General features: G+C 49.3%; 1 protein-coding gene and 1 pseudogene across 1 annotated transcript in view; both read right to left on the bottom strand.

Annotated features, from left to right (window-relative positions):
* The window catches only part of LOC115090462 (hyaluronidase-3-like), a 65191-nt gene that overhangs the window by 27976 nt on the left and 12118 nt on the right, over positions 1-25097 (bottom strand). The window lies entirely within an intron of this gene.
* On the bottom strand, positions 14441-15079 carry LOC115089375 (annotated as a pseudogene).

The raw sequence follows: 25097 nt of genomic DNA, 5'->3' as shown, positions 1-25097 counted from the left end.
AGGAGGTATAGATTTCAGCAGCCAATGAAATGATCCGTGCACACCCCCTGAGCCAAAACCAATAGTGTAGGGACTCGTCTGTTGCTATGGGAAAGTAGCCAATCATGTAATGATACATCATCTGCCTTTGTATGAATGTACAATAAAAGGAAGAGCCTCGTGAGGGCTCACCCTTTTCCTTCTCTTCCTGCCTGCGATGAAAACTGCCTCAAGTGTGTTCTTGGCCTCGATACTCTACTTCCCCACACTCACATCTCTGCCCAGCATTCCCAATCCCCCATCCTCTTCCATGTGCTCCCTCCCTCCCCTGCTAGACTTTCCCTAGCTTTTTCTTCCCATCCCTCTCTGTTCAAGCAGCCTGACCCTGTTTCCCGTCCCTTCCTGCTCAACAGTCCTCTCTCTCACACACACGTTACCTCTGACCAGTCTCTCTCACATACCAATCACCCCACCAACCAGTCTCTCTCACAAACACACACCAGTCACCCTCCCAGTCTTTCACATATACCATTACCTCCCCTGACCAGTTCTCTCCCACACACACATAGCAGTCACCTCCTGACCAGTCTCTCTCACACACACAGTCACCCTCCCCAACCAGTCTCTCTCACACACACCAGTCACCCCCCTACCAGTCTCTCTCTCATACACATCAGTCATCCCCAAACAGTCTCTCATATAGAAAAAATTAAAGTTACACAAGAACTGGACTTTTAAAATAGAGACAGACCCTCACCAAATAAAGAATAGAGAGAAAGGTGCCGACAAGAAATTGAACTGAAAACCACAGTATTATGCAGTGAAACAATGGAAAAACATAAATATCATCATTCCTCGCAGAACATCAAGCAATAAAATCAAGAGATATAAATCATTTATAATATTAAAACCATACTAATAAAAAAAGGTCAAAATTGATGAACATTCAATAATTTAAAAAGCTCACATAAATTTTTTCTAATATTTCTCAAACAAAGCAGACACATGAAATAACACCCCAAAATTTAAAATTATGATTAAACAATCTCCAGCTCGCCATACCTTGGATCTTTTGATTTCCAGTCACCCAAAGACTGTTGTGGATTGGGGGTAGGTGGGTCATATGAACTTTATCCTCTCTCTCTCTCAAACATATATGTACAAGCTCACTCTCTTTCATACACACACCGGCACACACACATGTGGGCTGACACTCATACACATTTATTTATTTTTATTTATTTAAAAGTTTTTATATACCGCGCACTTGTGCATTTACATGTCCGTCTAGGCGGTTTACAAACTTACTACATAATAAAAACACATGCAGGCTCACCCACGTGGGTTCACTTTCTCTCATACACATGCAGACTCACATACATGCAGATTCTCTGTCTCTTTCATACACATGCAGGCTCACACACTCAGGCTGTCTTTCATACACAGGCAGGCTGTCACAGACATATGCACACTCTCTCTTTCATATACACACACAGGCTCACAACCATGTGGGCTCTTGGTCTCTCATACAAATGCAGGCTCTCTCTCACAGACACACATAAGCTCTCACTCGCACATGCTCTCTCACACATACACACACAGGGTATCTTCTTCAGCCACTGCCAGATTCCTTCAGCTGCACGGGGATGGGATGCCATGGTGGTCCTCTCCTCCTTCAGCCACCAGTGGGATAAGATGCTGTTGTGGTCCTCTCCTCCTTCGACCACCATGGGGATAGGATGCTACAGCAGCCCTCTCCTCCTTCAGATGTTGTAAGGATGTGATCCCATGGTGATCAGGCCTCTTCCGGTGTTGGGCAGTCTGATTCGGTGGGCCATGGCCCACTCAGACCCACCTATGGCTAAATTACTGATTAGTATGTAGCACAAGGTATGCACTGCCAGTCCAAGGAGGGAGGGAGGGAAGTTGTGTCAGTTGCTGTGTCCAACTCAGGCTCTCAGCAGTGAGTGAACCGTGACCGGCTCACGATACACCTCCCAGTGCTTTGCAACACATACACCACTTGAAAACTGCCGATCTAGAAACTGGCAGTTAAGATTTAATGCTAAAAAATGCATTTATGTTTATTGGATTTGATATACCGCATGTAAAAAATTATCCAAGCTGTTTACAAAATAAATAAATCCGAGGGAGAGGTACAGTATTGGAGATTAAATTCTTCTAAGCACAAAAGAAGGGCAGGATCTGGGGATGATTGTATCTGATGATCTTAAAGTGGCCAAATAGGTGGATAAAGCAACAGCAAAAGCCAGAGAAAAATGCTTGGGTAAATAGGGAGAGGAATGGTCAGCAGTAAAAAGGTGATATTGCCCCAGTACAGATCCTTGGTGAAACCTCACTTGGAATACTATATACAATTCTGGAGTCCGCATTTTCAAAAGGATATAAATTGGTAGCCACCAGAGGGTGGCTACTAAAATGGTCAGTGGTCTTCATCCTAAAGCATTTGGGGATAGACTTAAATATCTAAACATGTATACCCTGGAGCAGGGGTGGACAAACTTTTTTTTTTTTTTTTAAACAGGGCCACATTACAAGTGCTTATCTGAATTGGGGCATCTTCTTAAAATTCCAGGAGTAAGGTGGGGGGAGAGGTAGTACATTGGAAAGTATACCACAAAGTGAGACGATCAAAGCAACAATCATACCAATAAAAAGAATAATTCAAAAGTTAATGAACAGAACAACATAAAATAGGTAAAAACCTGTGTACAAATTTTCCAAACACAAATAAAAATATTTCAAAACAGACACATCAAATAATACCAATAGTTAAAATTAGCAAGGATTTTAAAAAAAATTCCCTGCTCTCCATATCTGGGAACTTTTGATTTCCAGATGCCCTGAGATTGTCATGGATTAGCAGGCAGAAGAATTGGGGTTCTTGCACCACATACAGATGCTCTCTTTCTCTCACCATATGGCCCATCCTGTCTGTCCATCCATCCAATTTATCTAGCCTTACCATTCCCATCACTCCCTCAGAGATCCCCCATATGTATCCCTCTCTTTCTTGAATTCAGAGACTGTTTTTGTCTTGCCCTCTTCCACTGGGAAGCTGTTCTGTGCATCCACTACCAGCTCTGTAAAATATTTCCTAAGATTACTCCTGACACTACCCTCTTTCACCCTCCTCTTTCTAAGGCCCTGCTGATTTCATCGGGGCTGCGCTGCTCCCCCTATTACGCTATGCTACGCCTCTGAGAGCGGTACATCATTGCTGGCTGCCGACACCAGGTCAACATCATGAACAAAGGCCTGCACTGTCATTGGGCTGGGTTTGGCCTGTGGACCATAGTTTGAGAGAAAGGTGAGATAGGATAGAAACATTTAAATATCTCAAAGGTTTCCATGCACAGGAGGCGAGCCTCTTTCAATGGAAAGGAAGCTCTAGGTTGAGGGGTCATGGTAAGAGGGTGAAAGGAGTAGACTTAAGAGTAAACTTAGGAAATATTTCTTTACAGAAAGGATGATGGATGCATGGAATGGCCTTCCAGTGGAAGTGGTGGAGACAAAAACGGTCTCTGAATTCAAGAAAGCATTGAATAAATACAGGGAATCTCTGAAGGAATGATGGCAATGACAATGCTAGATAAACTGGACGGATGGGCAGACTAGATGAGCCATATGGTCTTTTCCTGCCATCATGTTTCTATATTTTGTACCAGCTGGACGAGTTTCTTCAAGAAAATGAGACTCTGGACCAATTCCAGTTTGGCTTTAGGAAAGTTTTGAATACTGAGTTAGTATTGCTGTCTGCTTTGATGTGATAAGGCAGGGATTTGACAATGGCCCAAGTTTTGTTTTGGGTTTTTTTTATATCTCTGTGGCATTTGATATCATTAATCATATGATTTTGTTGCATCATCTGAAATAATGTGACATAGCTGGGAAATATATGATTGGTTCTCCTCGTATCTTGCTGAGAGAACTCACAGAATAGTTTTACCTTCTGCTTTGTGTCCTTGGCATGCTTGCCACTCTCTTTAACATCTATGACACCTTTAATCAGACTTTTGGCTGGGCTCAGTATGGGATATCGTGTCTATGTAGATGACATTCAGTTCTTCATTCCTGTGTCATCCTTATGGTCTGAGAAATTTGAATGTCTCTATTTGTCTATCAACAGTAAAACATTCAACAAAAGCATAAATGCTTTTGTTGAATGTATGGAAAACCAAGATCATGGTATTAAAGATCTGATAAATTAGTAGTCCCATCTTCTTTTCTGTTTGAAGGTCAAATATCCCTGTTGTCTCAAGATCATGGGTTTAGGAGTTATGTTAGATAATTTGCAAATGACATCTCAGATTAAAGGCATTTTAAAAATGGAGAAATTACTACCTGATAATTTTGTTTTCCTTAGTGTAGACAGATGGACTCAAGACCAATGGGTATAGTGTACTCCTGATAACAGATGGGAGACAGAGTCAGAGTTCAAAGCTGACGTCAGCCTACATATCCACGGGCAGGAAGCTTAGCTCTTCAGTATTCTCCTCGAAAAGCAACTGTGGATATGTGTGCTTTAATACTTGATTAACTTGATTAACTAGGACTCGTTCAACTGATTTCCAAATTGGAGACTTCCAGTGCACTCACCGAATACGCCGACACCGCCAACTATGGTGTCTTGAACTAGGGGTAATACCTGGCTTACACATGCTTGTCTTGTTCTTGGTGTTTGTTACCCAAGTTTCCTGGATTCCGGGGCAGCCGTGGGCAGGATGCCGAGTCCATCTGTCTACACTAAGGAAAACAAAATTATCAGATAAGTAATTTCTCCATTTCCTAGCGTGTAGCCAGATGGACTCAGGACCAATGGGATGTACAATGCTACTCCCAAACAGGGCAGGAGGCTGCCCGTGGCCCATTTAGTACTGCCCTTGCAAAGGTTGTGTCCTCCCAGGCCTGGACATCCAGGCGGTAGAACCTGGAGAAGGTGTGTATGGAGGACCACGTCGCCGCCCGACAGATCTCGGCAGGCGACAGCAGCTTGGTTTCCGCCCAGGACACTGCCTGTGCCCTTGTAGAATGGGCATTGACTTGTAGAGGTGGATGCTTCCCTGCCTCTACGTAGGCCGCCCTGATTACTTATTTGATCCAGCAGGCTATGGTTGCCACCAAGGCCGCTTCCCCCTGTTTCTTTCCGCTGTGGAGAACGAATAAGTGGTCCGACTTTCGTACAGATTCTGATCTTTCCAGGTATTGGAGTAAGAGTCTGCCGACGTTTAGATGGTGAAGACGGCATGAGTCTTCTGAGCCCTTATATTCGTCTGGTAATGGCAGAGAGATGGTTTAGTTTAGATGAAACTGAGAAACCACTTTCGGTAGAAAGGAGGGGACAGTGCGTAGTTGTATGGTTCCCGGAATGAACCTGAGGAACGGTTGCCGACAGGATAGCGCTTGAAGCTCGGAGATGCAACGGGCTGAACATATTGCCATTAGGAATGCAGTCTTCAGGGTCAGGAGCCGTAGTGACAGACCGCGTGTTGGTCTGAAGGAAGTTCTCGCTAGGAAAATCTAGTACTAGATTGAGATTCCATAGGGCACTGGCCACTTTAAGGGTGGTCGGATTTGTTTGACCCCTTTCAGGAAGCGGGAATCATCTGGATGGGTTGATAGGCTGATGCCATCCACTTTGGCTCTGAAGCAGGCCAGTGCAGCCACCTGAACCTTGAGGGAGTTGAGGGACAACCCCTTCTTCAAGCCGTCCTGCAGAAATTCCAGGATCATGGGAATTTTGACTGTCCGCGGAAGGATTTCGTGGGTCCTCACACCAGGCTTCGAACACTCTCCATACTCGTATGTAAGCTAGTGATGTGGAGAACTTGCGTGCTCGAAGCAAGGTGTCAATCACTGCCTTAGAGTATCCGGTTTTCTTCAGGCGAATCCTCTCAATGGCCAGACCGTAAGAGAGAATCAACTTGGGTCTTCGTGGAGGATCGGTCCTTGCCGGAGAAGGTCCCTGTATGGAGGTAGGCACAGAGGGTTCCCCGCAAGAAGTCTTTGCATGTCTGCATACCCTGGCCTTCTTGGCCAGTCCGGGGCCACTAGAAGTACTAGTACCCTATGGTGTTCTATCTTGCAGATGATCCTGCCCATGGGGGAAAGGCGTACAGCAGGTCTTCCTGTGGCCAGGTCTGGATGAGGGCGTCGATTCCCCGGGATTGCAGTTCTTCGTCATTGGCTGAAGAACTTGGGACTTGGGCCTTGGACCGGGTTGCCAGGAGATCCATGGCAGGGGTTCCCCAGCAGTTTACTATCAAACCTGGAAGGCTGTGGACGACAGCATCCATTCCCCTGGGTCTAGACTCTCTCTGCTGAGGTAGCCAGCAGAGACATTGTATTTTCCCGTGATGTGGGCGGCTGAGATCCCTTGCAGGTTTGTTTCTGCCCACGCCATGAGGGGGTCTATCTCCAGGGACACCTGTTGGCTTCTGGTTCCTCCCTGGCAGTTGATGTAGGCAACTGTTGTGGCATTGTCTGACATGACTCTGGACAGACTCGCCGCAGAGTCTGTGGCCGAATCTTAGGCAGGCTAGTCTGACTGCTCAGGCTTCCAGTCGGTTTATGTTCCATCCTGCCTCTTCCTTGTCCCATTGTCCCTGGGCTGTCAGTTCCTGGCAGTGGGATCCAGTTTGGTAGGGATAGTTTTACTCCCTTGCTCAGATAGTCTTCCTGTAGCCACCATAGGAGCTGGGTCCGAACCTCTGCTGGTAGCTGGAGGTGAATGGAGTAGTTCTGGGACGTCAAGTTCCATCGTGACAGTAGGGAACGTTGTAGTGGGCGCATGTGGGCCCTTGCCCATGGAACGACTTCTAGGGTTGATGTCAAGAGACCGAGGACTTGGAGGTAGTTCCATACATTGGGGCGAGCATAGTTCAACAGTTTTCGCAGCTGAACCATCAGTTTCCTTTCTCCTTGGAAGGGGAAGGACAACCTTGTCTTGCTTGGTGTCGAACCAGACTCCTAGGTACTCTAGCGATTGGGAGAGCTGCAGGCAGCTCTTGGCTGTGTTGATGACCCACCCGAGATTCTGCAGCAAATTCTTGACTCTGGTGGTCACCTGGTGGCTTTCCTCTGGAGATTTTGCCCTGATCAGCCAATTGTCCAGATAAGGATGTACAAGGATTCCTTCTTTACTCAGTGTTGCTGCCACTACCATCATGATTTTGGTGAAAGTCCGAGGGGCGGTAGCTAGTCCGAAGGGTAGCCCGGAACTGGTAATGATGATCCAGTACCGCAAAGCGTAGGAAGCACTGATGGTCGTGATGGATCGGGATGTGGAAATAGGCTTCAGATAGGTCCAGTGAAGTCAGGAATTCTCCCGGCTGTACTGCCCTTATGACTGAGCGTAGGGTTTCCATGCGGAAGTGTGGTAACCTCGGTAACAACTGACTGTCTTGATGTCCAGGATGGGCTGGAACGTTCCTTCCTTCTTGGGAACTATAAAATAGATGGAATAGTGACTAGTATTTTGTTGGTGTGTGAGCACCGGGGTTATCACCTTTAAGCTGAGTAGCTTTGTCAGTGTGGTTTCCACTGCCATCCTCTTGGAGAGGGAGTGGCACGGTGATCTCACAAATTTGTCTGGAGGGATGCTGTGGAAGTCCAGAGTGTATCCCTTTCGTATGATGGTTAGGACCCACTTGTCCGACATTATCTCGACCCATCTTTGGTAGAAGGGGGTAAGTCTGCCCCTATGGCTTCTTCCTGTGGATGGATCCGTTGATTCTCATTGTGGGGTGCGGCCAGAGCCTGTACCTGAGCCTGCTCCCCTCTTGTGTGTCTGCTCCGAAAGGACTGGGCCCTGACTGTGGGGTGAGGTGCTTGATAGTATGGATTCTTGTACGGTCTAAAGCGCTGGGCTACTCTGCCCTTGGTTCTTCAGGGAGAGGAAGCACTGGTTTCTTTTGTTCCTGTCCTCCGGTAGACGAGGGGTACTGGAGATTCACCCCATTTGTTGGCTAACTTCTCCAATTCGCATCCAAACAACAGGATCCTTTAAAAGGCATTCTCGTGAGGTTCGCTTTGGAGGTTGCATCGGATGACCAATTCGGAGCCATAGTTGTCTTCTGGCTGCCACTATGGAGGAGACACCCCTGGCTGAGGTGCCCACTAGGTCTGACGGTCGCATCCATAAGGAAGGATATCGCCAGTTCCAACGTTTCAGCAGACGTGGTTGCGTTTTCTGGAGAGAAGCAAGCAGGCACGTGTCACTATGGCGCAGCAGGAAGCGATCTGCAGGGTCATAGCTGCTACATCAAAGGACTGTTTAAGGATGGATTCCTGACATCTGTCCTGGGCATCCTTGAGTGTGCTCCTCCTTTGACCGGGATGGTCATGGGCTTTGAGATTGCACAGACCATGGCGTCCACTTTTGGGAACTGTAGGAGTTCCTTGGCCTTGGGTTCCAGGGGGTATAGGGCTTCTAAGGCCCATCTTCCTTTGAAGCTGGCCTCCGGGGCATTCCATTCCAAGTCAATCAGTTTTTGTACGGCCTGCAACATTGGAAAATAGCATGAGACCTGACGGAGGGACACCCAAAACGGGGTTCGTCTTTGGCTCCACTGTGGTACTTGTGCCTGTGGCCAGCGTCTTCAGGGTCAGGGACACGAGAGCTGGTAACTTGTTTTTTAGAGAAGAATCGTAGCATGGTTCAGTATGGTCCATCCCTGGGGGATTTCCCCTTCCTCCAGGGAGTCAGTCTCGTCCCCCGAGGTATCTGTATCCCCTGAGGGGAGGCTCTTGCTTAGACGAGACACATCTCGAGAGGTGCTTCTGGTGGAGACTGGGGACTGTGTCCTAGGCAATACCGATTGCACCTGGACAAGGTTTTGCAGCCTTTTGAAGAATTCCACCCAGGAAAGGTCCCTGGGTCCATATTGAATCCAGGTGGGGTTATGGTGGAGGCCCCCGAGGTGCCCTCTGTGTAGGTGCTGAGTCGGAGAGATACAGAGGTCCGGGGTACTATCATTAGTTGATCTGGATCACCTCTAATGGCTATGGAGGGCTTTGCTTAAGTTTCCCCCTGAGCCTCTTCACACTGCTGGCATAGGGTGGAGGCCACTTCAGGTTGCGCAGCTCACAGGTGGCAGGCTGGGCAGGAGGGCTTGTCCCTTGACTTTCTTGGCCAGCGGGTGCCATGATTTCTGCACGTGGAGTGACACAAAACTCGTCTCCTTGCGCATTGGTACGTGCGCCGGGAGGCTTAGTTGTGCATTCCAGTTGCGTCAACAATGTGCGTGCGGGATGCGCAAGATGTGCATGCAGTCTAATTTGTGTGCCAGGCTAAGATGCGAGCGCCACTGTGTGCCCAGGCCTATCTGTGTCGCTCAGGCCATTTGTGCGGGCCAACTATGTGCCCGGCGCCATTGTGTGTGCCACTGTGCACACGGCAGTTGTGTGCGCCGCTGTGCGCACAAGTCGGTTGTGTGCACTGCTCAGTTGAGCAGGCAATATAGTGGTCAAGAGGAGAAATGGCACCGATGACCACACGGACAAGATGGCGGCCCCCCCCCCCCAGAGGGTCTCCACGTGTGTGGACCCTCGCATTGGAATCGGGTCTAGCCCAGACGGGGCTGCTCAACCCGATTTAACAGACGCCGGAATGGACGATCTGTGCGGCCTATTTGAGACTCGGACGGGCCGGAGACTTAAGAGAGATTTTCAACCTTACTTGGTCTCTGCATTTCCTGGTCTCATGCCAGGCGGTTCTCTGGCTGCGGGGGGGAACGGGAATTACCTTTACCGCCGCACTCGATTCTACACCCGCTGCCTCTCAGCCGCCCTGGGGGCTAAGTCCACGCCGGGAGCTGGCTACCGGGACCGAGGCTTGCCTCCGAGGGATCTCGGAAATCACCTCAGGAATCTTTACTGGGGGAGGGACGGTTAGGCATCACCGCAGGAGAGTGGGGCTCATCTTCTAGAGGTAAGTTTTCTTTCTTCTTTGGTTTAAACATTTCTAACACTATTCTAGTGTGTGTAGTGTCCCTATCTGCTTAGGAGATGGAGAAATGCTGAAGAGCTAAGCTTCCTGCAGGGGTATATGTAGGCTGACATCAGCTTTGAAATCTGACTCCATCTCCCATCTTGCTATCAGGAGTACACTATACCCATTGGTCCTAAGTCCATCTGGCTACATGCTAGGAAATCTGGCTATTTTAAATCATGTCTGGTAAAATCTTTGTTGAACTACCACAATTTTCATTCAGTTCTGCAATCTATACTTTTTACCGCTACAGACTACTGCAATGCACTACTTATAGGGCTTCCAAAAATGCTTTCCGGTCCTTGCAGGTCTTACAGAACTTGGCAGCCTGCCTGATATCTGGGCTGAGCGTTACAGCCCACATTTCGCCTGTGCTGAAAGAATCTGTTACTGTCTCCAATCAAACAAAGGATTCAGTTTAAAACCACTTTTTTAAATTCACAAAAATGATACAGGTCAATGCTCTACCCCTGGATTAATCAAATATTGCACAACTATAATCTGACTGGGGTCTACACTTATCCCAGCAAGGTTTATTAGATGTACCATTGGTCTTATTGATATGGCCTCACCTCTATAACCTTTGTTACTTATATTGGAACCTGATAGGTTATATTATTTTGCCTAGGTTTTGCTTGTAGTGGGGGTGAGGTGTAGGGCTAAGCATTGAGAATTGTAATTGCATGCATTTATTCATTTTTCTATGTTGGATGTGGAACATGTTTGCATTTTGCATCAAAAAGCTTTAAATTAAAAAAAAAAAAAAAGGATTTACCATTGGTCTGTGTCATGCACTTATCTGAATCATGGGACAGAATATCCGCTTATGTAGGACTAGTTCTGTGAAACTCTTTACCTTTCGAGTTGCAAACTATGGAGTGCACAAGGACTTTTAAAAGCTCTTAAACCCTTTCTTGGTTCATCAGGCCTTTGACGACTGACAGAGTCTCTGTTTCTTAATTCTAGTAATGCTGGAAAATTGTGTCATCTTTAATGAAGTTGTTTTTTTAAATTTTACTTTGTCATCGATTGTGATTTTAACTTATGAACGTGATTTATTGAAGGCTGCCTACGACTTTATGACTGGCAGGCCAATTCGAAATAAATAAACACATTAAAGATAAGGATGTTGAAACACATACTTTATAATGGAGAAAATTACTTACCTGATAATTTCGTTTTCCTTAGTGTAGTCAGATGGACTCAGGACCAATGGGTATGTGTGCTCCTGATAGCAGTTGGAGATGGATCAGATTTCAATCTGACGGCAGCCCTAGTACATATACCCCTGCAGGAAGCTCTGCTCTTCAGTATTCCCTTCGAAAAGCAATTGTAGATATATGTGTGACTGAATAACTTGATTTACTTGGTTAACTTTGGTTAACTTGAATAACTTGGTTAACGTGACTAACTTGAACTGGTTGGTGTGGTTATAGCTGGAGACCGCCAGTGCACTCAACCTAGAAACGCCGACACCCGGTAGGTATGGGTGTCCTAATTAGAGGGAAGCTGGCTTACCTGTGTTTGTCTTGCTCTTGGGGATTGTCACCCGAGGTTTCTGTGTTTGCCGGCAGCTGTGGGCGGGATGCTGAGTCCATCTGTCTACACTAAGGAAAACGAAATTATCAGGTAAGTAATTTCTCCATTTCAAGCGTGTAGCAGATGGATTCAGGACCAATGGGATGTACAAAAGCTACTCCCGAACCGGGAGGGAGGCTGCTTGTGACCCACTTAGTACTGCCCTTGCGAATGCTGTGTCCTCCCGAGCCTGAACATCCAGGCAGTAGAAAGTAGAGAAGGTGTGAATGGAGGACCATGTCACCGCCCGACAGATCTCGGCGGGGTAACAGCATCTTGGTTTCTGCCCAGGACACTGCCTGGGCTCTAGTGGAATGGGCCTTGACTTGTAGAGATGGAGGCTTGCCTGCCTCTACGTAGGCCGCCTTGATAACTTCTTTGATCCAGCAGGCTATGGTTGCCTGTGATGCCACTTCCCCTTGTTTCTTCACGCCTTGAAGGACGAATAGGTGGTCCGTCTTTTGTACTGATTCCAATCTTTCCAGGTATCGGACTAGGATTCTGCCGACATTAAGGTGGCGAAGGCGGCAAGATTCTTCCGAGTCCTTATGCTCATCTAGCGATGGCAGCGAGATGGTTTGCTTTAGATGGAAGTGAGAAACCATTTTTGGGAGGAAGGAGGGGCTCGTGCATAGCTGTATGGATCCCGGTATGAACCGAGAAACGGTTATCGACAGGACAGTGCTTGAAGCTCGGAGATGAGATGAATGACTGTTTGAGGATGGATTCCAGACGTCTGTCCTGGGCATCCTTGAGTGCTGCTCCTCCCTCGACTGGGATGGTAGTGCGCTTTGAGACCGTGCAAACCATGGCATCCACTTTGGGGAATGCCAGGAGATCTTTGGCAGCGGGGTCCAGGGGTGGCGAAGAAACGCCTCATGGTTCAGTAAGGTTCCGTTCCTGGGGGGATTTCCCCTTCCTCCAGAGAGTCTTGATCCTCATCCGAGGTGTCTGTGTCCCCAATGTTGGGGCTTTTGGATGGGAGAGGCAATTCTCTGGGTCTAGAGGGTCCCGGGATGTTAGGGTCCTCTGGGGGAGACTGTGACTGTGTCATCGGGGGGTGCCAGTTCCATGTGGACAAAGGTATGTAGGCCTTTGAAAAATTCTACCCAGGAGAAAGATGCTGGGTCTAAATTGAGAGGCACTGCATCCCCGGGAGCCCCGTTTGAAGGAGGTTCCCGCTGGGGGCAGAGAGGTCCGGTTGTACAGTTGGTGGATCTGGATCCCAGTACTGGCTGGGATGACCCTGGCCTGGTTCACCAGAGCCTCCTCGCACTGTAGACACAGAGCCATGGCCTCTTTGTGCTGCACAGCTCCTATGTGGCATGCTGGGCACAGGACCTGAGAGCCTTAAGCTTCTTGTCGGTGGTGCCATGGTTTGTGCGCGTAGGATGCAGAAACCCCCGGTTTGTGCGTTCAAGTGTACGCCAGGAGGCTTAGTTATGCGCTCCGGGCGCGCCGAAGTTGTGTGCGTAGGACGGATGCACACTCAAGAGATGCGCGCGCCTCTGTGCGCACGAGTTAACTTATGGGCCCGGCCCCAGTTGAACTTGTGGCTGTGCGCCCGGCGCCCTCGTGCCACATCGCTATGCGCATGGCACTTGTGCGAACAAGTGATTTGTGCGTCCGGCTCGCCTCTGTGCGCACGGGTCAGATAGGCGGCAATCAAGAGGAAATGGTGTCAGCGACCACGCGAGCAATATGGCGACCACCTCGGAGGGTCTCCACGTGGGAGGACCCTCGTATCGGCCAGGGGTCTAGCCTTTACGGGGCTGATCACCTGGTAGCCCCTAACGCCGGCTGGCGATGTGAACGGCTATTCGAGCCTTGGAGACAGGAGACCTTTAGGAAGTTTTCTACCTTACCTTGTCTCGGTGTTTCCGGTCTCATCCTGGGCAGTCTCCGGCTGCGGGGGAAGAGGGAAAGTACCTTCACCGCTGCGCTCGAAGTTGCACCCGCTGCCTCTCAGCCGCAGCTGTTGCTGGGGGCTAAGTCCACGACGGGAACTGGCTACAGGACCGAGGCTTACCTCTGAGGATCGCGGAAATCACCTCAGCAATTCTCAACTTGGGGAGGGACCCGTAGGTATCACCGCAGGAGAGCAGGGCTCGTCTGTAGAGGTAAGATTTCTTTATTTGGATTTCTTTGGTTTGAATACTCTAACGCTGTGCATGTTATAGAGTCCCGAACTGCTATCGAGACAGAAAAATATGAAGAGCAGAGCTTTCTGCAGGGATATATTTACTAGGGCTGACATCAGATTGAATCTGATCCATCTCCAACTGCTATCAGGAGCACACTATACCCATTGGTCCCGAGTCCATCTGCTACATGCTAGGAAAATCAGAGTTCTTTCTACTTTCACATGCTCCCAAAATCTGGTTTATTTGCTTATTGCCTTCAGAACTAGGATGGTGGGGGGCATTTGATCTCAGTAAACTATGGAGTTCACTGACCCTTACACAAGAAAATCATATCTTGCACAGAGGCAGATTCTGCCCTAGGTGTCATACTCCTGCCCTGGAATGTAAAAATGTCCCTTAAGGAGTTTGTTTTTACTGCAAAATGAATTATCTAAAAAAGGCATCTTTGTTTGCACCACCCTTTTATAACAGTAATTTGAAATTAGTGGTGCTGCTTTCTTAAAAAAACATTTTTAATAGAAGAAATCTTTTGATTACATTTTTCTGAAAAATCCATAACTCTGCTTAATAGCACTGGACCTCTGACAAAATTTCAGACAGACAAGCATTTTCAGCAAAGACAAACTATTATGTCAAATTCAGCATTTTTACGAATGGTCAACACATGGCGGGGGGACCTTAAGGATATGTTCCTTTGGCACATTGCCTTTCAGAATTCTTAATGTGTTCATCTTGCTGGATTAGGGTAGCTGTGCATCCCCGCATTTCTAGCTGCCCAGTAATCATTGATGTAATCGTCACCAAAATGGCTGAGTGCTGTGGCATCACCCCAGCCATGCATAGAGCTTTCTGGAAAATTCTTATGTCTGGTTTAGCCACACCTTGCCTTCTCAGAGGTCATTATAAATCAAAATGGTGCCCAAGGTTGCAGTGGTTAAGAATCTGTTCCAGCCTCCGATCAAAGTTGGAGATCACCGCCAGGCGAAGGCCAAACTGAGACACTGGTGTAAGGTCTCTCGTATGCGGGAAGAACTTCCCAGTTTTTCTCCATGGAGTAGTCGCTGTAGAGATTTTCTGCCTATTTGAGCGAGGACCCAATCTTCAGAGACACCACAGTTCCTGAATGTTTGCTTGACAACATCCCCCCACCACTGCTGGGAGCTAAGGCCCCTGTCCAGTCCATAGTTGGGAGAATAGTTTGTTTTGGACTCTGTAAACTTTATGGAAGGAGCTCTCAAGAGCTTTAGGTTCCACCTGAATTCCAAAACTCTTGCTACAGCAGATACTGCTCCCCCACGGAACACCGGAGTCGAACTTAAAGTGTCCTTCACATCCCACGTCAACAATCTCAACCTCATTCTTAAGGCTGTTTAACTAAATCCTGCCATAATGGTCAAAATACAGATGACCACCACTTGGTATCAGTCAAAAACAAAATTCCTACACTTAAAGTAATGCACAGCAAAGTACTATATTTTGTGTAAACTAAAAGTCAGATTTGACTATCTGCTTAAATATCAGAAATTGATATACTGTTTTACATATCCATGGAATATTACAAGCTGGTGAGGGAATTAACCAATGGCCATGATGATTCCCATTTCAGTCTGCTCACCACCACCAGACTGCCAGAGAGTGCACTGCTTTGTAGAAAGCTTAATTTGTCTTCATTCCTTATAGGGTTAAGTAAATGTTTACAGTATTTTGCAATTTTTTTTGTTATATTCCCCCCTCCGTATGACCTCATTAACCTGTTTGCTAATAATTATGAATCAGACTAGTAAAGTGATTCAGGTATCGGATGTTCAAACAATTCCACAAAAAAACTGAAAACAAAACACAGATGGTTAAGCTGAAAATGGGGATGGAGGGGAAGTAATGCTCCAGGTAGCTCCCTAGTTCAGATTCAGGAAAAGATAATACACAATATTTTGGTGGCATTCAATTCTCTCTCTCAATGGATAAAGTAGCATGCTTGCATATGTAAGTCTATTTGAATGCACAGAAATAAAAGTAAACAAAAAATAGGTGTAGCTTTTTTCTGATGAACTTAATTTCTTCACAACCTTTTGGGAGCTACACTATCTCCCATCAAGTCTGGTTTGGAGTCCCAATGATTGCACCTGATTTAAATGCATGATATTTTGCTCCCGAGTGGCATTAAGTCACACTAGAAATGATCTCAAAGTCTAGTGGATGGGAGCTAGACTTTTTTTTTTTCCCTAGCCCTTTAAAAGATCTGACAGCAACAGAGACAGTGGCAGGTTTAATTGGTGAGAGAGACAAAGTAAAAAAGAAACACATCTGTAGCATACATAATTCTATCTCCTTGGCTTCATCTCACTCTCCTCGTCAACTTCACTCTTGTTTAGCAGGAAACACAGGGTCAGCCTTGGAAGTTGGTGAGAAAAAAATTGCAGGAGCCCCTAGGGCCAGTCTTGAGGATGGTCTCAGCAGGCCCCAGCAGTGGCAGGCATAGCGAAGCCCCAGACAGACCTGCATGGCAACTAACCAAACCCAATAGGCTTTAGGTGCAGTGACAGGAGCACAGAGTGGAGGCTTGGAGGGTAGCTCGCTGCAATTCTGCCAGAGGCAAACTCTATGGTAACTGACAAAGCTATAAAATTGCAGAAAACCCGGGGGGCCATGAATTAGAGCGCTGCGCTTTTCACAGAAAAGCAGGATTACATGGGCGAGCAGTTAGAAAGCCAGGACTGGGGCTGGCCGGATGGCTCAGCACTCACTGCTGCATGCTGCCATGCAGAAGGTCTGGGTTCAGTTTCAACGCCAAGCTTTTGCTCCCCAGACTGGCTGCGGATGCTACAGTGGCAGTTTTCACAGCCAACCTTAAGAGATGGCGTCACAGCCATCGCGCAATGGGGGGACACCTACTGGCTAGATTTAGGACTCTATGTACTAAGCATTTTTCTGATAAGAGCAAAATGGAAAAACCCTTTCGTACATCAGGCCAGATTCCATAGGGAGCCACAATATACGGCCCCTGGCCATTGACCGCCACTGCAATATAGCAGGCCTGAGTTGGGAAGGGAATATAACAACAGGGGAGAAAAGCGGATAGTAGTGAATGAAGTATGGTTCTGATTGAGCAGGCAGCGTACGAGCAGGTGGAAAATTGCTGGACAAAAGAAACCCCAGGCTGAATTCAAATTTCATGCCCTTGATATGGAAATGCAGCTAAACCTCTAGTAAAGTGGCAAAGTAATGACAGAAAAGAAAACCAATGCAATACTCCATAAAAAGAAATTAAACACACTAAGAACATTATGGCATTTTAGATTTATTATCCCCTCTTAAACAGAACCGCTTTTTCCTCTATAAATTGGTGATTCAAACCGTAAATACTGATTTTGTCGCTGTTATGTCTCAGTGGCCATGTTTAAGCAGTATTGCACAGAACCAATGTTACACTCATCAACACCATCTTACATTACTGAATGAAATTCAGGAGTTCTGTGAATTAAAGAATATTATTAGCAATATGCTCATAAAGTGTCATTTCCCCTCACTGCCAGATTTAAGAAGATGGTGCCCATAGGCAAAGGGTTCCCTTCCTTCCTTCCCTGTGGAAAGCAGAATGGGAGTCCCGGTTTGTTATTTTTTTTTATTTTTAAACGCCTTCAGCATTTGGCACTCAAAAAAACATGCCTATGTGGCCTATGCCTAAATCCAGCCTTGTTTCCCCTTGAAAAAAACAATTTGAATGGTTTCATGGTTCTGGCACTAAGAATTTGGAGAGGCAAGTTCTAATCATACTGTGCTTTGCCTTCTTAATTAATATTCTTGTTGGGTTTAAATTTAGATACTTTTTTTCATCCAGAAAATAGGGAGCCCTTTGAGGTCACGATATGGAGTTTCCAGAAGAGTTTGTTCGATTTTTTTCTCCTTTGCTAGACTGGAGATTTGTCCACAAGGAACTGATTGGTGACAAGGATGAACCCATGCTGACACCTTAACTGGAGGAGGGAGTGGTGGAGGAGGTGGAGGAGCAATAGAATTTAAATACAATGTAGCTGAAGATGAGGGTAGAGGTGGAGGTGGTGGTGGTGGAGGTGGTAGTGGTAGAAGCACAGAATTTAAAGGGGCAGCAGGAGAATATGAAGGTAGTGGTGGGGAGATCTTGTTACTAAAGGTCCATTGCCGATACTAGATAATCCAGGATTAGGCATCCCAGATTCAGAAGAACATATCTTCGTTTGCCGAGGTGCAGTGGAGAAGATCTTTAGAAACTCCATAGAGACAAAGGAGGTCATGGCTCCTGCACTCTGGACAGGTTCAGACAAAGTATAGCCCAAATGGGCATAGAAGTGTTGCTTATCATGGGTGGTCAAGTGTAGATATCTGAAACCACATGATTTGGCATAGTTCTCAGTGGCTTCCATGAGCTTCCTGCCAAATCCCTTTCCACGCAGCTCCTTGCTGACCACAACCGACTCAACAAACAAGCTTTTGGGTTGGTTGACCACACGTGACACTTTTGCATGTCCAATGAGCTGGCACTGAGTCTTTGCTACTTGCCCTTCAGTGGAATCCTCTACAATTCTCTGAGTTTTAATCAGCACCAGGCATACAGGAAAGTCATCTGAAGACTTCTGGAGTGAATGGATCCGAGAGGCTTGGCTCCTCTTCCATTCTTGGTAATGAGGTCAGCACAGGCTTCAATTAAATCTGGCCTCCGGTGAAGGGGAACCACTGTGAGCATCTCAGAGCCCATCTTCTCACTGATAAAGATGGAAGTGTCAGAGCTTTACCCAGACATTTCAAAATTAGAATCATTTTGAGACTTAGAAAGCAAAAATACTGAGGTTATTGAAAGCAGGGCACACACACACAAGCACACGACTGGCAGAAAAAAGGTCTACATGGATATAAGGAAAAATGCACTACTAGAGCAAAGATCTATATGGAGAAGAAGGGATAATGCACAGAACTATACAGTCTAGAGGCCCACTAAGGAAATGGGTTCTAAGTACTCTCTGAGACAATGAAGACCACATGACTGGAAAACAGTTGAAGAATGGAACCTGGTACGCAGGAACCCACTAAGACATAAGGTGCCACTTGAAAAACCGATACTGATACTCACTAAAAAATCCCTCAGAAGGGGTTTTGTTTTGTTTTTTTTATTTGAAGAGGTTAGAAAATAGTCTCATAGAAGAGCACAGATAATGTGTTTAGAAATATCATAAAATAGTGAAGAGGGAGCCCTATAAGAAAATTATTACTTACCTGCTAATTTTCGTTCCTGTAGTACCATGGATCAGTCCAGACAGTGGGTTATGTCCCCAATCCAGCAGATGGAGTCAGCCCAAGCTTTGAGGGGGCGTATCCATATATGCTACTACCCCCCTCTGCAGGAGTTCAGTATAGAGTATATCAAAGCCCGAGTAGAAACCCCCGAAGGATCAAGTTTGTAGAAACAGATAAGGAAAAAAACAATTGTAACCGCAACAAGAAACTGCAAACATCCTACCAACTTGTAGGGAGCTGTGAAGGAAACAGTGAAAAGAAACGACTGTGAAGACACAGAACACTGCGAGCAAGAAACAGCGCAGAGCTGAACAGGAGCAAGAAACCAAACGCGGTGGGCGTCTGGACTGATCCATGGTACTACAGGAACGAAAATTAGCAGGTAAGTAATAATTTTCTTTTCCCTGTACGTACCTGGATCAGTCCAGACAGTGGGATGTACCCAAGCTTCCTTAAATCGGGTGGGGTCCTGCGAAGCCTGCTCGGAGAACCTGCTCGCCAAAGTGTCCAGAGACCGAAGAGGCGAGGTGCAGCCGATAGGTGTCTCGAGAACGTGTGTAACGATTTCCAGGTGGCTGCCCTACAAATTTCCTGCGAGGATACCGAGCGAGCCTCCGCCCAGGAAGCCGCCTGAGAACGTGTAGAATGCGCTATGATGCCGGGTGGGGGAGTCCGTCCCACCCCAATGTAGGAGGCAGCAATGCCGGCCTTCAGCCATCTGGCAATGGTAGTCTTCGAGGCCTGAGATCCCTTCTTAGGACCAGACCAGAGTACGAAGAGATGGTCAGAGGTTCGGAACTCATTTGTAGCCTCCAGATAGAGGCGCAGAGTGCGCTTGACATCCAAGAGACGGAGAGACTTCGGCTCTGAGGAAGATAAAGACGGCAACTCCACCGTCTGGTTCACATGGAATGCAGAAACCTACCTTCGGAAGGAAGGAGGGCACGGTGCGAAGCGAAACCCCAGAGTCATAGAAACGGAGATAGGGCTCTCTACAGGACAGAGCCTGCAGCTCCGAGATTCGACGAGCGGAACAGATGGCCACGAGAAATACAGTCTTGAGAGTGAGATCCTTCATCGTTGTGCTGCGCAGCGGCTCGAACGGTGGGTCCCGATAGGGAGCGAAGCACCAGGTTAAGACTCCAGGAGGGGGCAAGGGTCCCGTAACGGAGGACGCATATGCTTGACACCCTTGAGAAAACGAGCAATGTCAGGGTGCTGTAGAAGAGAGCCCCCATCGCTCAACAGCGACCCAAGGGCGGCCACCTGAACCCGCAGTGAATTATAGGCGAGCCCTTTTTCCACACCCGCCTGTAGGAACTGAAGGATCTGAGGTACAGAAGCCTTAGCGGGTCTCGTGGCCTGGCTGGTACACCACAGCTCAAATACCTTCCAGACTCGAACATAGGCCGCCGACGTCTATGTCTTTCGTGCCCGCAATAGTGTGGATACTACCGCCTCCGGGTTAGCCTCGACGCCGGAGGCGGCGCCTCTCAAAAGCCAGGCCGCAAGACAGAAGAGTTCTGCCTGCTCGAAAAATACCGGGCCCTGATGTAGGGAGCTGGGGGAGGTGCCCCAGCCTGAGTGGCCCGTCGATCACCAGCTGTAGCAGATCCGCGAACCAGGGTCGCCTGGGCCATTCTGGGGCGACGAAGATCACTGTCCCCTGATGGCTTTCTATTCTGCGGAGCATCCTGCCCACCAGGGGCCACGGTGGGAAAGCGTAGAGCAGAAGATGTGGCGGCCACGGAAGGACCAGGGCATCCACTCCCTCCGCGCCGTGCTCTCTCCGACGACTGAAGAAGCGTGGAGCCTTGGCGTTGAGAGCGGACGCCATCAGATCCAAATGGGAGGGCCCCCCACCGATGGACGAGAAGTTGCATCGCTTTGTCGGAGAGGGACCACTCTCCGGGGTCCAGCAGTTGACGACTGAGGAAGTCCGCCTGGACGTTGTCCACCCCGGCGATGTGCGAGGCCGCTAGCCGGACGAGATGCCGCTCTGCCCATTGCATCAGCAGCGCCGCCTCGAGCGCGACCTGCGGGCTGCGCGTGCCTCCTGGTCAGTTGATGTAGGCCACGGTGGTAGCGTTGTCCGAGAGGATTCTGACCTCCCGGTTCTGAAGAAGCGGCCGGAAATATCGCAGAGCCAGCCGGGTCGCTCTGGTTCCAGACGGTTGATTGACCACTTCGCCTCCACCGCGGACCACGTCCCCGCATGGCGCTTCGATCGCAGACAGCACCCCAGTCTACGAGACTGGCATCGGTGGTCACCACCACCCAGTTTGGCAGATCGAGGGACACGCCACGGGCCAGGTTCGATGGATCCAACCACCAGCCCAGACTGTCCCTGGCATTCTGCGGGGAGCGGGAGAATCATCTGGTAGTCCTGCGATACTGGGTTCCAACGGGAGAGGAGCGCCCACTGTAGGGGCCTGAGGTGCGCGAAAGCCCAAGGTACAAGGTCGATGGTGGACCCATCACTCCCAGGAGCTGCAAGTAGTCCCAGGAGGTGGGCTCCGGTAACGCAGAGAACCATCGCGTGTGATCCCACAAGGATTGATCCTTGTCCTGGCGCAGAAAAACTTTGCCCAGTAGGGTGTCGAAGGTCGCCCCAAAAAGTCCAAGCGTTGCGAGGGCACGAGGGAGCTCTTGGAGAAATTCACTACCCATCCTAGGGAGTGGAGAAAACGTACTACTCGAGTCACCGCTGCACGTCCAAGATCGAAAGACTTCGCCCGGATGAGCCAATCGTCCAGGTAAGAATGGACCAGAATGCCCTCCTTCCGGAGGGCTGCAGCTACGACTACCATGATCTTGGTGAAGGTGCGCGGAGCCGTCGCCAATCCGAACGGGAGAGCCGTGAACTGAAAATGCTGGTCCAGAATTTTGAAACGAAGGAAACGGTAGTGATCCGGGCAGATGGGAATGTGCATGTAGGCCTCCGTTAAGTCCAGGGAGGCGAGGCACTCCCCCAGATGCACCGCCGCAATCACTGACCAGAGCGTTTCCATGCGGAACCGAACGACTCGAAGGGATGTTGACTTCCTTGAGGTCTAGGATAGGCCGGTAGGAACCGTCCTTCTTTGGCACGACGAAGTAGATGGAATAGTGGCCCGAGCCCACCTCTCCAAAGGGCACGGGCGCAATAGCGCCTATCTCCCGGAGCCTGTCCAGAGTCAGCTGCACCGCTTGTCTCTTGAGGTCCGAGCCACAGGGAGAAAAGATGAACCTTCCCCATGGGGGGTGACAAATTCCAATGCGTAGTCGCGTTTTATGGTATCGAGGACCCACTGGTCCGATGTGATCCGCGCCCACTCCGCGTAGAAATACATTAGCCGGCCCCCAATCCTGGGGACAGGGGGAGTGGGCGAGACTGGCATCATTGTGCAGACTTGGTAGAGGAGTTCCCGGGTCCGGAAGTGTTGCGCGCGGGCCGACGTCCGCGAAAGGAGCGCAACCAGGGCTGAGACCTGGGGGAGACGGCCTGGAGCCCACCTGTCTGTATCCCCTGTAGCGCCGCTGCGCTCTGGCTCTGGTCCGAGAAGAGGAAAAAGCTCTGGATGGGCGAAATCTGTCCTCCGGCAGCCGATGAACAGCGTTCTCCCCCAGGGCCTTGATGATCTGATCCAAATCCTCCCCGAAGAGAAACTTGCCCCGGAAGGGAGAGAGCCCAGACTCGACTTAGATGACGTATCGGCCGCCCAGTTGCGTAGCCACAGTAGTCGCCGTGCAGCCACAACCGATACCATGGATCTTGTGAGGACCCGAAAAAGGTCGTACGAGGTGTCCGCCCCGTACGCCACTGCGGCTTCCAGCCGATCCGCCTGGGCAGCCTCATCGACCGGTAGGTCCTGAGATGTGAGGAGTTGTTGTACCCAAAGGAGACTAGCCCGCTGGGCAAGCGAACTGCACATCACCGCCCGCATACCCAGTGCGGAAACCTCGAAGACCCGCTTAAGGAAAACTTCCAACTTCCGATCCTGCGTGTCCCGCAACGCCGCGCCTCCCGTCACTGGGATCGTCGTCCTCTTCGTGACCGCCGACACTGCGGAGTCCACCTTTGGGACCTTGATGAGGTCCAGAAAAATCTTCGGGGAGCGGGTACAGCTTTTCCATGGCCCGGCTACTCTTCAGGGAGGCCTCTGGGGCGTCCCATTCCCTGGTGAGAAGTTGCAAAAAACGAGTCATGGATGGGAAACGCCCGAGCCCTCGGTCGAAGTGCCGCCAGGACTGGATCCCCCTTCTTTGAAGATGTGACGACAGCGGGAGCTACCTGGGCAGGCGGGTCTGGTGGCAGGATCCATATCCAATTCCTAGATGATCTGCGGGATAAGGTCGTCCAGCTCTTCCTTCTGGAAGAGGCACAGGGTACGCGGATCATCCCCTTCCTGCATGCCGTCCGCTTGTCCCCCATCTGGGAGGTCAGGTTCCTGTCCCGCTGGGTCTGGCACCGCCCCCCACTACCGCGGCACAGGACGAACCCTGGGAGGAGGGCGGGAGGCCCCCACAACCCGAAGGATCGGGGGGGGGCCGGCGCCGAGGGCGACATCCGTGGTATCTTAGGAGGGGGGGGGTCCCCCAGGTGTTTCCAGTCCCTGCAGGTAAGCTGTATGCATGAGCAGGATAAACTCCAGAGAAAACCCGGCCTGCTCGGGTGCGCTTCGAGGGGCGCCGTGGTTCCTGTTCCCTGGCTCTGTGGTGCTTGGTTCCTGCACCAAAATCGGGGGAGTACCCCCCGCTCGTAGAATCTCCAGGGAGCCGTTCCCCCTCGTGGCCTGCGCCTCAGGGCGCTCTGAATGCAAAATGGCCGCCGTTCCCGCCAAAAAATGGTGGCGTGGCCGGCCCGCGCCACCCGGGCAAAAAAGAAAAATCAGCCAGGGACTGAGAGGTACCTTCCCCCCCGGGAAGGCATCGTGCACAGATGCCCTCCTGGGAAATCCTGGACCCCGGCTCGCCGCAGGCCGCCAGCGTGACGGCCGCGGCATCATAATCGCCGGAGGAGAGGGAAAAACGGGCGCAGAAATAAAAAAGAGCCTCGGGGGGGGGGGGGGGGGGGGGCCACGCGCTCAAAAAGCGCCGCTGCGGGGGAGGGCCCGGACGGCCCGCGCTGCCCGCTGTCCGAAACCAACGAAGGGGTGCCGCGGGGGGGGGGCTTCCTGGCCACACAACCCGCCCCAGACGTCTTCCTTGATCGCCGCAGCAGCCCTCGAGGAGCTGCAAAATGGCCGCGGGTGACGAGTGACAAACCGAAGAGAGGCCGGCACCAGCCGGCTTTCGCGGGCACCGTGGGCTGTGCTGAAAGGAAAAACTACAGAGGAAACAAAAACTTACCCCTGGCAGCAATCGAGAAGTAAACAGCAACGGCCACAGAAGCAGAGACAAGGAGATAAGACACTCCCCAAAAGCTGAAGGCCTCTGCCTTACTTTAACTACCTTTTTTTTTTTTTTTAAACTTAGAACAAACTTGATCCACTGGAAAAGAGAGCAACAAACCAGGACAATCAAGCCAAAGTAAGAAAGAAGGAAAAGGAGGAGAAGCCTGATTCCCCTACTCGCATCTGCTGGAGACAGAAGATACTGAACTCCTGCAGAGGGGGTAGTAGCATATATGGATACGCCCCCTCAAAGCTTGGGCTGACTCCATCTGCTGGATTGGGGACATAACCCACTGTCTGGACTGATCCAGGTACGTACAGGGAACAAGAAGTCTCCTGGTATCTGGTGCACTGGATCTATCAAGTACAGAGATTGCTACATTCACAAGCCTAAGTCTTATCAGGAGAGAGGAGTGCTGACTAAGTGAGATTTCTCTTCTTCACAGAACTTTGCTCAATCTTCAATACGCAGAAAGCAGTGAAGAAAGGGGAGGAAATGATCACATTTCTGGGCTCACATCACCAGCATCTGTGCTAAAATTTTCCTTTCACACCTCATGTCTACAAATAAAGAGCCCTGAGCTTACCCATGAAAGGTATCATTTGTGCTTTATAGACTAAAAAGCTGTGAAACTTGCAATGCTCCCTGGGACTTTACATTACTAAATTATAGTGTTACATATTCAAAGGGAGAAAACCAACGACAATCTCCATAACTGGGGCTTTGCTCCATGAGTGAGG

The sequence above is a fragment of the Rhinatrema bivittatum genome, chromosome 4 (assembly GCF_901001135.1).
Source record: "Rhinatrema bivittatum chromosome 4, aRhiBiv1.1, whole genome shotgun sequence".
NCBI lineage: Eukaryota > Metazoa > Chordata > Amphibia > Gymnophiona > Rhinatrematidae > Rhinatrema > Rhinatrema bivittatum.
This window is presented reverse-complemented; position numbering and strand designations above follow the sequence as displayed.